Source organism: Ictidomys tridecemlineatus, chromosome 11 (genome assembly GCF_052094955.1).
Source record: "Ictidomys tridecemlineatus isolate mIctTri1 chromosome 11, mIctTri1.hap1, whole genome shotgun sequence".
NCBI classification, from domain to species: domain Eukaryota; kingdom Metazoa; phylum Chordata; class Mammalia; order Rodentia; family Sciuridae; genus Ictidomys; species Ictidomys tridecemlineatus.
The window spans coordinates 29,848,139-29,860,812 of record NC_135487.1 but is presented as its reverse complement, the minus strand read 5'-3'; positions in this window follow the sequence as shown (position 1 = coordinate 29,860,812).

Below are 12,674 nucleotides of genomic sequence, written 5' to 3'. Positions count from 1 at the left end.
AAGCTTTCTACTTACTGTGATTTCTGACAAATGATCTCCGAGCAGGACTTCTGCAGGATACTGGGGTCACCAGGGTAGGAAAGATGTGGGTCCCTCCCTTTTGTATTCCACGCTGATCTGCTGAGTGCTGCAAGGGCAGTCATCCATCCGTGAGCAAGACAGATACCGTCTACCTTCTGAGAGCTGCTCTTGTAACAGGCAGCTGTCAGTCACTCCATCGCAGGGCCAAACGATGTACATAGCGAAAGAGAAGTGTGCTCCAGTCCAGAGGAACTCTGGGCCACCCACAGACCTGTCCCTGAGAAAAGTCCTAAGGGTCAGCAAGGCAGGGGAACCATGAGAAGGAGCAGACAGAGGCTGATGGACAATCAGAGGGGTTCTTGGGGCAAAGTGCTACCCAGAGGTTTCGCACTGAGGACCTAAGCGGTCTGCTTGTTTGCACAACAAGGAGTCCAAGCTGGTGCAGGGGAAGCTGGCCTGGGCCCTTTGGAGACATAGTTGACTGCTGAATAAGTGGTGGCAGCAGAAGGTGGTGGTTGAGCAGCCAGGAGACCGGGGAAGGGGATCACCCGCCCACGCCTTGGGGCCCAGGGCACAGGAAGGAGCGAGCTGGGCAGGAGCTGGTGGGAGCTGCAGTCCAGGGGAGGAGGACTGCAGAGCACTGGACAGGCTGACAGGGAGGAAATGACAAGAGCCCTCGCTGACTCCATCAAGAGATGAAGTCACCGTTGTAACTGAGGGCATCCAGAGGGAGGAGGTACAGGCCACCTGGGGATGGACTTTCTCTGTAAACAGAGTGACATCATCTGGGAAAGTTTCAGGAAGAGACTTGAGGAGTTTGGGTGAGCACTGAGAGAAGAGAGTCCACCAGGGAACCAGGCAGGCACCCCGTGGCTCTGAGGGCCATGGCCACCCTCTGCCCCCCTGTGTGGCTTCTTCCAGCGTCCATGCCTCGGGCCTGGGGAAGGACCCAGTCAGATTCATCCAGAGGGTGGTTTATTGTCCAGCAGTGGCACAGAGGGACAGTGAGCACTGGAAGTGAGAATATTGGCAAGTGAAGAGGTGAAGATCTGGACCACTGAATCCATGGGCTGGAAGGTGTGGCTGAGGCAGAGGGAGTCCTGTGGTCACACCATGGGGGGCTGGATGGACACAGAGAAGTCAAGGCCGAGAGTTGCCTTAACCCTACTATTTCAGAGTGAGACGGTAGTAGATGAAGACTGTCGACCACGGGTGTGGTGGCAGAGATACTGTAAGAGAGTGCCACTGGAGGCTCAGAGGCCAGGAGGTGAGCACACAAGGTGCTACGTGGGTACACAGGTGATAAATAAATAAGTCCAGCTGATGGCAGGATTAGGTGGAGATCTGGGCTGTGAGCCAGGGCGTATCGATCAGAATATGTTCTGTTATGTTGCAAAAAAACAAGCAATCCAGCTGGATACGGTGTCACGTGCCTGTGATCCCAGTGGCTTAGGAGGCTAAGGCAGAAGGACCATAAGTTCAAAGCCAGCCTCAGCAACTTATTTCTCTAAGCAATTTAGTGAGACCCTGCCTCAAAATAAATAAATAAATAACAGCCTGGGGATGTGGCTCAGTGGTTAAGTGCCCCTAGGTTCACTCCTGGTACCAAAAAAAAAAAAAAAATCCAGACACTCCATGGCCAAGTGCAACATATCCCTTCCATTCACATTTTGCTGGCCAAAGCTAGTCAAATGGTCAGGCTTAATGGAGGAGAATGAAAACAGCCTGAATGGTAATCACACAAAGTCAGGACTTCTCAGAATTAGACCAGGAGATGAGCAGATGTCAGTGGGCGGGGAGGGGATGGTGTCAGCCTCAGAGAGCCTGGATTTATGCAGGGAGTCAAAGAAATAATGACCTGGAGGAGGCCACAGGAGGCAAAGACAGCAGCCAGCATTAAAGTCATGGAGCGTGGAAGGACAAGGAGGTACTAATAAAGCAGGTGCCTGGGAGCATGGCCTCAGGGAGTCTGAGTCTCAGTCCAGCCAGTGGGGAAGTGCAGCCCTGATCAGCCCCAGAAGAGGAAGTAGAGCGTGCTCTGTGTTCAGCATTTTACCCACCCCAATTGACAGTTCTTCAAACCACCCAGAGTAACCATTTGCAGAGAAGAAGTCAGCCAAAGGCACACAGCTGGTCAGTGGCAAGAAGGGGACTAGAACTCTCCTCTGGCTGGCCCCAGACTGCCCAGCTGCTACCACCCAGGGTCCAGCTGGGTCTCTTGTCCAGCAGCTGCAGGCTTGTCAACAGTACCATCTGGCAGCCACGTAGGGTTCTCATGCCTGAGGCCACAGATGTGTGAGGACTGACCAGCAGATGCCAGCACTGGGGTCCAGGACTTGAGAGCACGGAAAGAACACATGAATTCTTTGGAAGATCATCCGCCTACCCTACTGACTACATGTTGCTGGCCGCCAGCCCTCCCAAGTGGCTCTCCCGAGGCCACAAAACCTTTTTCCTCTGGGAGTGGAATAAGACAGGATGCACATTCCCATTTTTACAGAAAAAGGGTGGAGCCCAAGAGGACCCCCTAACCAGTGGCACTCTGGGCCCAGAGTGCAACCCAGAGTCTCAGGAGTGCAGTGGTGTGGTCTGCAGCAGCCAAGGCCTCAACCAAGCTTGGCCTGAGTTCCCATCCCCAGGGTTAGCTGAATCTGCAGGACTGGCAGACCTTGCTCAGTACCCTGACTGGGCTCAGAACCTGGAGACCACGCTCTTCCCTAGAGAACCCTGGAGACAGGTCACACAGGCAGGAACGCCTCCGAAAGCCAGGCCAGCCCGAGTTAGGAGTGAGTAGAGAGACGCAGAGGAAGAAAGGGTCGCAGGGGGGAGAGGGACCTGAGTGCTTCAGCCTGCGGTCATGCTGCACGGGGTCATGCTACCAGGCTAGAGGCCTGCATGGCTATAGCTTGGTAGACCCTGAGAGGAGGGGACTTATCACCGCATCATCCTTCACATAGTAAGAAACCTGGGCTCAGAGAGGTGACCCTGTTTTCCCAAGGTCGTTGTGGTGAGCACCAAGATCATCACAGTTGGGAAATAATTAGCTTCCCCTAGAGGAAAGAGCCTGGGCTTCTTTGCTACCGAGTGGCCCTGGAACCTGGGTTGGTGCTGGGAGGGCCCAGCACCCGTAGTCCCCAATCTAATCCTGGCCTCATCCATTTTAGGAAGACCCAGCTGTCATTTGCCTTCTTTTCAAATGTGAAAACTGATGTCTAGAGCCAGAAGAGCTTGGCCCAAGGCCAGGGCTAGGGTTCCTAAATCCCTGCAGAGCCACCTGTATCACGCGGCCACCCACCTCTGCCACAGGCCTGAGCTGCTGCCCATCTCCCCTGCCCAGCTCTGCCTTTTTAGGAAAGGAAAAGAGCAGCCCTGGTGGCGGGCAGGCAGGCGGGCAGGCAGGCATGCTAATCCACCAGCTCCTGGAGCTCTGGTTACCCGTGGTTTGAGGCCCAGGCAGCCCCAGCTGGGAGTGCCAGCGCAGCCAATGGGTGCCGCCGCGGAGCCACCCAGCCACAGCCATACAAGGTCTTGCTGCAGCCCAGGCCTGAGCCGGCATAGGGCAGCTCCAGTGCTGGCACCCGCCCCACCCCTGAGCCTGCCAGCCCAGCACGTCCTCGGACTCTGCCTAATCCAGCCTGGGAGCAGATAGGGCTGTGGTACACGTGCACCAGGCCCAGGGCTCCCTAAGGTCAGAGAGGTGGCACCCAAGGTAGAGGCCCAACCAGCCATGGGGGTCCAGGCTGGGGTCAGAGTGATGGAACCCAGGCCTGGTCCAGGCTGTGCATCTTTTGACCAGACTGTTCTGTTCCCATCATCCCTTTGGCCTGATTGGCCACATGTCCTGCCCCCTCTACCTTTAGGAAGGCCTCAACAAAGTTAGTATGTGACTCCTAGACTTTCTGGGGTCTTCCCAGTGTCCAAACCCAACCCATTTGATTCACCCTGGGTCTAAAACTGCATGCACCTCTCAGAAATTAGAGGTGTCCACTTGCACGTGCATGTTGTGAAAGTGTGCATGTCCCCTTGTGGGCCTGTGTATGCCCACGATCACTGCTGTGGGTCTGGGAAGGTAGAAGCAGGTGTGTTGTCAGCCGCTCCTTGGCAAAGCCCACCCCATCTGTCAGTTCATAATGCCTCTAACTTAATGCGACGAGACCTCTGGGAAGTTTGAAATATAGCCCCATTGACAAGCAGGGAAACCAAGTCATGGAAGGGTTCTTTACTCAAGGTCAGGGTGCCAGGAGTCAGCAGCCCCAGAGGCTGTACTCTGGGCCCCTGCAACAGCCTGATTTCCTCTTCTGTGAGTTTCAGATCCTGGGGAGAAAGGAGTCTGGTAGCATTTCAGGAATGAAAGACATTATCCAAGACAAGAGGACCCTTTGCTCTTGAGTGGGATGGGTCTTTCCCAGACGTGTGATGCACCAACATTGTCCAGGTGACAGCCATGGACGCTCATTGTGGCCCAAGTGGGCAGCCCACTGCCTGCACTGCCCCGGCCACCACTGACACCTAGGGAACCCAGGTGGGAACCCTAGTTTGGCAGGGAAACCACTGGGTTCGAGCATCCTGGTGCATCCTGCGTGGGACCAGCTGAGCTTGGGGCCAACAGTGAGGAGCTCTACAGAGCCACCAACAGGTGAGGGAAACGTGCCGGCACAGGGGGTGGGGAACCTGTCTGGCATCAGGCTCTGTTTGCTCACCCAAGAAAAGATGAGATAAATATAGACACAGGATTACTCAGACACAGCCTGGGAAAACCGGCTCCCGAGCCTCACTTTAGCGCTGGCCCAGCCTCACCTTCACCGGCCTGCCCACGCTCTGCCTGCTGCCAGGCCTGCCCCGCCTCCTTTCAGGACTCCCCACCTGGAAGCCTTGGGACAGCCCTTCCTACCTACTCTCCCTGGAGATGGGGCAACAGCTGCAGCCCAGAGAGAGCAGATGCTCGCAGACTAGGAACACACAGCGCCAGGGCTGCATTGGGCCACAGGAGTTGCCTTTCCAGGCCAGGCAAGACTCCAAGTCAGACTCAGTTTCCCCACCTGTGAGGTGGGGACTGGTGCCTGCAACCCCCAACTTCCTGAGGCCTACAGGTCGGATGGAGTTGGGGACCACCCAGCCAAAAGGGGTGTGGCTGGAGTCTCATTACTAGAAGATGAGGGTCAGATCAGAGTGTGTATGGGCTCTGCCCTTGGCCTCCGGAGCCAGGCTGCAGGATCTCGACACCCACCTGTGCCACTTTTTTTTAGCCAGGGGATTTTTGGAAAGTTACTCAACCTTTCTAGCCTCAGTTTCCTCATCTCTAAAATGAGACTAATCATAGCCTTTAATAATAATTAGTATAATTATTACATATTATTTTATAATATGAATATTATGTGTAGTATAAGAATAATAGCAAGGATGAGTTCCTACCTGCAGGAAGCAGTTCCACCAGGGCCTGGCACAGATCAACTACTGCATTTGTGCTTGTTACTATCAGGCCGAGGCAGGCAGGCTGTGGGCACAGGTGGCCTGGGTGGTAGTTCAGAGGCCCTCACATTTCTAGGGAACAGCCTGGTTCTGGGCTGCACAACACATGGCACCCTGCTGGTCTGTGGCCTTTGCAGGACCCTGCCTCTTCCTGGTTTTCAGAGTCAGACACACATGACTTTGAACACCAGCTCCATCCCTGAGACACTGTGTGACCTTCATCAAGTGACTGGTCCTCTCTGAATCTCCAATGGACAGAACATTTGGCACACCTTTCTCTGTCCTAGGATTGGTATGAGGGTTAAATAGGGGAATTGTAGGCAACATCCAGCCCAACTGGGCAAACAGAGTCTCCACATTTCAACTCATTCTGACCCCCTTCTCTTGATTCCTCCAGCTTTCTCCAGTGGCTGTGAGTGCAGCCTGAGAAAGGTCACACCTGGGCCCCTGATCCTCCACATACAAGGGCCTTCTAGCATAGGAAGCATGCATGCCCCAACATTGTGCATGAGCACAGACCCCTGCCTCAGGTGGATGGGACCCCTAGGGATGTGCATGTTCCCTCCTGCACAGCAGTCCCCCTGCATTGCACTCATACCTGTCCACACAGGTGTCTGCACCTGCCAGTGCACACACACATCCTCATGCACATGCACACACAGGGCACAGCCATACATGGGCACAGAGAGACAGGTGCCTGCAGGTGTGTCCCTGTGCATCCTCACCAACACGCACGGATGTCCTAGCCAGGCCCGGCCCCAGGGTGACCGTCTTCATGGCAGAAGAATGCAGACAGCTGGCAATGCTCTGCCAGCGGACGTGAGGGAGAGGCCGAGGGGAAACCGCATGGGCAGGAATCCCAGCAGGCGTGCCAGACTGAGGTGGGGCCCTCGAGTGCCAGGAATTGTGCAGGGTGGGGGGGGCACGTGCAGATGCTTGCTTGCTCCAATCTCTCCATCACCCCTGTCACCTCAGAACCTCTGGGTCTTGAAGGTCAAAAGGGCTCCACACAAGGCTGACTGAAGGTTCTACCTGTCCCACCACCGTGCCATGTGGCAGGGCCCTGTCTTTCTTTGGGCTGCAGTGGTGGGTCTAAGCTTGGACCACATGGTCTTCCTCACTGGGGAACCAGAAGAATCTATGAGCACCGAGATCTGCAGGAAGATTGTCGTGACTGATGCAATGCTACAGGTCAAGGGAGATGATGACTATGTGGAGGTCACTGTAACTCTCTGGGTGCAGACTAGGAGCAGGGGCTAATTTGCAAACTCCCTGAACATTCAAAAGGGAGGCTGCTCCTCACTTATGGATGCAGAGTGCAAATCTGAGGTGCAAAGAAGCAAAGCCCAGAGCTGGTTGATTCCGGAGTCTACCATCAAACCACTGTGCTATGCGGGCGGCTCTGCCTCCACACACCCTTCACTCTCTGATAGAGAGATCTACAAGTGATCTAAGTATAGCCAGCAGAAAGACAGGTACTGCCCAAATGCCAGGACCCTGGCTCCAAGCAGAGAGGGGCCTCCCTGGCCCCTGCAGCAAATATCCTTCCCCACCTGTGCCACCTGTGGAGAAGACCACCATACAGGGCAGGGCCAGACTGAGAGCCATCCAGGTCTTTGGACTTTTCTGCCAGTGCCCATCGCTGGAAGTGAGCTGAGACTGGGTGGGGCCATGTCAGGGTACCCAGAAAGGATGGGCAGTAGGTGGAAACAAGGCCACTGTAAGGTGAACTCCAGGGTAAGGAGAGGTCACCCCCATCTCCTTCATATAAAACAAGAGAAACAAAAGCCAAAGGGTTCCAGAAAACAAAGAGCCAGGGGTGGGACTGGCCAGGTCTCCAGTAAAGGGTCCTCAATTGCAGAATCCCAAAGGCCAGGACTAACAAAGGTGGTCTCCTGAAAAAAAGACCTCCATGCTCCAGCCCTGTGTGCTAGGTGGGACTGTGGGGACTACACCCTGGTGTCAGGGACCTTGTGGTTGAGAGAACGGAGAAGGAACAGAAGGGGAAGGGATAGGGTACTTCCTGCAGCTCAGCTGGCCACCCAGCCTGCCCCATGTAGTTCCTACTCAGACTTGGTCATGTCTGACCACAGAGGAAACTAAACTGGATTCCCACTTGAAGATGGTGCAGTCAAGGAAGGACCTGAGGAGCAAGGGACATGCCAACGCACACAGAGTTGGAGGGAACAGCCCACACAGAGCCTTGGGACTTCTCACTCCTTTTGCTGGAGCTGACCACCTCAGCAGCACCGCAGCAGTGTGGGAAGTAGGACACTTCAGCCATGTGGAGGGGCCACACCCATCAGGAGGAAGGGGCCTGGTCAAACTGCCCTGGGGTCCTGACTGCTGGGCCAGTACCAGTGTGGCTGGGCAGATGGCTTCCCCTGTCTGGAATTGTCTCCAATTCCACCAGCAGCAATGCCTGCTACTCAAGGTTGTTCTGGTCATTAGGTGGCATTGCCTTTAGAAGGATGAGACACAGCCTGGCACATCAAGGACCTTCAATGTGACCATCTGTAGTTTGCAAAGACTTCTCAAGGACCATACATTCCTTTGCAAAGTTTTATGTCTCCAGGCTTGAGGCCTCCTTACCCAGGACAGAACTCTGGGGAGGAGAGACTGCCAGTATCCTCCCATTTGCAAGCTGAACAGGCCCAGTCCCAGAGAAGGGGAGTGTCCAGGGACAAACACACAGCAAGCTGGAGGTAGGGCTTGGAGGAGGACTCACCTCGGCTTCCTTCTCCCACACCCCCCTTGATGTGAACCAGGGAATGGCCCCCAAATAGCCTCCCTAGGGCAGCTTCAGGACTTGCTGTGGCTATTAAAGGTCTCAGTCCCTCCTACTGGCCCTTCCAGGGCAGGTGCCTTTCTCCCCCTCGGACAATCCCGCACCCCACCGTGGTTTCCCTGTGGTCCTCACGGATGCTGGGCTACCAGGACCATTTAGAGCCAGCCCTGCTACGACTTGGATGCAAGTGGAGTGTCCCCGCCTGCAGCCGCGGTGGGCTGGGCCACCGGGCCCTGGGGGGTGGAGGAGAGGTGGGGGGCGTGTGGTGTCCCTGAGAGCCAGCGGCGGCCCTGCACTGCAGCGGTGTGCACGTGGCCGCGTTGCTGCCGCGAGGTGATGTCAGGCCCCGCCGCGCCCGGGCTCTGGCACGTTCGTTCGCGGAGCGAGGAACAAAGCGTCCTCCGCATTCCTGCGCGCTGACTCACTGCCGTCACGTAGCGCGCCGCCACCGCCGCGCAGCTTTGCCCAAAATTGGTCGCGAGGCGAGGGCGGGTCCGCCACCCGCTCGGTGCTGGCCTCGCCGCCTTGCGATTGGCCCCTGGCCCCAGGTCTCCCAAAACGATGTGAAAACGAGAGAGAATGGGCCGCGTCAGGTACAGTTGTAGGGACGTGGTATGAGGTTTCTCGCCTAATCCTTCCTATGAGGAAGGTACTGTCCCCATTACCCGTTTACAAATGGGGAAACTGAAGCACAGGGAGGTTATAGATGGGGAAGCCGAGGCAGGGGAGATGACAGAGAAAGATGCCGGCACTGCTTTGCTCTAGGTGATCAGGGAATCGCAGAGCTAGGACTTGAACCCAGGTCGTAAGATTTCAGAACCTGCACGTATCCCCTAAAGTGCACCGCGTGTGGCCACGCCATGCGTGCCCTCCAAGCTCCCTGCCCCACGGGGGTTGAGATCAGGTCGGTGGGATGCGCCTATTGTTCCTCACTTCGCGTGGCTAAGCCTCCTTCCCTCACCCAGAAAGTGGGTCCTGGCAGAAGGGGGCCCCCCAGAGGTTGCTGGGGGAAATTACAAGTGAGGATCCAAGTATTACTGTCTAATGGAAAGAAGAGGAAAAGGGGCTTTGGTTCAATACACCTCGGTGGTGTGCTGCCCCTCTCCCCCACCCCCACCCCCACCCCCCCAGGGTCACACAGAGCAGCAGCAAAGTACAGAGAGGAGCTGAGTTAAGCTGAGCATCTTCTTCCAGGCAGAGCTTTCCTGGAATGCACCTCAGTGCCGATAGGGGACATTGAGGTACCTTAGCCCCATGGGATCTACACTTTGTCAGATCTGAAAACTGAGGGTGGGGGGGGGGCTCTGTCCTGGATTCCTCTTCTGGCCCAGCCTCTGTCTCCATTGGAGTCTGGTTCCGGAGAACATGGATCTCTTTGGAGTTGGAAGCTGTTGGGGCCAGAGACCCTCTAGCCCTAAGCTTGCAAGGATGAGGTGTTCTCAGATGCCAAGATAGACTGGGCAGCTCTTCCCCTGGCTGGGGCTCTTCTGAGAGTCCAGGCAAGAATCTGAAGGAGGTCCCCACACTTCCCTTCCAGGACTGGACCCCAGGCCCCGCCCTGCCCCAGCCTTCCCTTTCCCTTCTGTCTCACTTTGATCTCTTGGATTGGTGTTCAAGACCCTTGTGTCCTGGCCTCCAGCCTCCTCTCTGATCACCGAGTGCCTTCAGCCATCTATTCCTCGGCTTCTTCAGCCTCAGTCAAATGACTCTCCTGCCAGGAACCCACCCCGCCCCCAGCCTCCTGGCTGAGGCCTTGCTCATTCCTCTGGGGGCCTGTACTCCTTATCTGTCCTTCCCTTTTGAGCCAGGCACAGAACACACACTGGTCCTTAGTCTCAGCACTTTCATTCCCAGACTTTCCACACTGCCAGCTCCCCGTCCTAGACAAGTACTGATGCCTCTGGGGTCCCTTTCCCCAAATCCCAGCCAAGCCAGAGACCCCCCAAAACTATCCCTCAACTTCCCCCCCCCCCAAACATCTGACACAGAGTGAGCTCAGCGTGCTTGCTGCATGGTACCAGGAACATGGTCTTGGGGCCTGAGACCCCTCTCTTCTATTTCTGGCTGTGTAACCTTGAGCAGCTGATGCAGCCTCTCTGAACCTCACTCCCAGGCCCCACCCAGTCCACTTTTCCAGGTTTGTTTTGGAGAATCAAATGAAGGAAAGCAGGGAGAGTACCTGGCACGTGGGCACAGCTCCCTACACGGCTGTCATTACCACCAGGTCCTTATTACAGACCTCCCTTATGCCTGAGGCCTGGGTTCCAAGGCTGGGCGGCAGGCAGCAGGCAGGTGATGAACTCAGAAGCAGCCGCAGCCCCTGGTTGACTCAGGCTGAGGAGGTCCCAGGAAAAGTGGTTGCTTTATGTTCAGCCTGAAGCAGTCAGGCTCTGCCTTCCCCTCCCCACCTCCACATTCATCCAAGTTCAAGGCCACCTCCCCTTAGCTGGGGGAGCTGTTCATCTGGCTGCTGTGTGACCTTGGCAACACTCACCCTCTCTGAACCCATCCTGGAGAGTGCTGTAATGGGGCAGGCTGTGACCTCACAAGGACCCCAAGCTCATCTTCCAGGCACACATGATGGGAGCTCTCCCATAGCATCTAGGCTCCACAGAGTGGGTCTCCCTCTCTCTTTTCAGTACCTGGCCTGCGGTATGGTGGGAACTCTCAGGAACCTTGCACACCATCCTCCACCTCCTTCTGAGAGCCTGGGGTTATTATTTTTGATACATTGAGAAACTGAGCCCAGAAATCAAAGGGCTATTTCCCAACACCACACAGTAAGGGCCACGGTCACCTGCTCTCTAGGGGGCTCCTGGCTGGTGGTGGCTGCCCCCCTCATTTCTCCCCAGCTCCAGCTGGTGCCAGGAGATAGCCAGGAATCATCAACTTACAAGATCTTTGCACGAATCTGTAGGACAGAGAGAGTCAAAGCTCAGAGAGCTGGAAGTGTTTGTCCCAAGTCACACATCACAGGGGTAGAGAGCAAGATTCTGTCCCCTATTTTTCTGACCTGCTCCTGTCCCAGCTGCTCCCCATTTGGGCAGGGTTTTGGGGTTCTAGAAATTCAAGGTCTCAGGGAACCCAAAGGGAGGCCTTTGGTCTCACAGACACCCCCTGGCTATGGGCGGCCAAAGAGGGGATGTGCTTGTCCTGCCAGGTTGGGCCCACCAGGCCCGCCTGGGCCCGCGGCTCCCTGCCAGACCCATTGTGAGGTCATCCCAGCTCCCTGTCTGATCTCGCTGCCGTGACTCAGCCCTGCCTTACCCAAACCTCCCCCTCCTAGAGGACCCCAACAATGGCTGGCCTGGCCTGGGCTGCCCCTGCTACCCGCCCGTACAGGGCCTCCCTCCCTGAGTCACTGCTCAACTCACCACCCGGCACAGTGCGTCAACAGCCTCCTCCTCTCCCCCAAGCTCCCAGGGTTCCCAGTGCTAAAGGACCAGGGACCAGGCTGAGGAATAGGTGGGGGAGACTTCTGCTGCCCCCAGACTTGGGCCCTGGGTTGACCCCCTGGACCTACTTTTGGGGACTCTCTGACCCCAATAGGAAAATCCAAACTGGACTTGAGAATTCAGGCCTAAAACTCCAATTGACCTGGGTTCAGATCCCTTGCTAGATGGATGACCTTAGACAAGACACCAGATTCCTGATGAAGAATAAGAGCAAGGAAATGAACTGCATCCCACGTGGATCATGTATGCTGGGATGGTGGCTAAGGATGCAAGCCACGATGCAGCCATGACACAGGCAGACCTAGATTCAAGGAACAAGCCACTTCACCCCTCTAAGCCTTCTCTTCTATGTTGTGGGAATAACAAGGACTCTGCTATGGTGATTCAATGTGATGATACATGTGAAAGGTTCTGTGTAGCGTCTGACACATGGAAAGTGCTCAGTGAATAGCAGCTACGATTGATCCTATATGTACCAGGCACATGGTGGGTCCGCATTGCTTTCAATGAATGATGGAGAGATGGAGAACATCTTCCCTGATGCTCGGGAGGCAGCTCCCCAAGCTGAGGGTCCCAGTGGAGCTGGACAGGGTCGGTTAATGAAGAGTGGGTGGACTTCACTGACTTCCCTATTTCCAATTCAATTCGTATTTATTGGGCATGTGATTTGAAAAAGGGCAGTGGGGTTGGGAGAGATGTTGTAGGTGACAAAGGGCAGAAGGATGGAAGTAGCTCCAACCCTCGAATCAGAGAGGCCTGAGTTTGAGCTCCAACCATTCAAAAAGACTAGCTCCCCAACCTTAGAGTCTGGAGATGGGTGCATGGGTGTACCTCAGAGGGTTACTGCTGTACGGATTAAGTGGGAGCTTGGTGACTGTGCTCTGTCGTCAGGCGCAATCAGTAACAACGTTGGCGTCCATCTCTTTCTCATTTAATCCTCC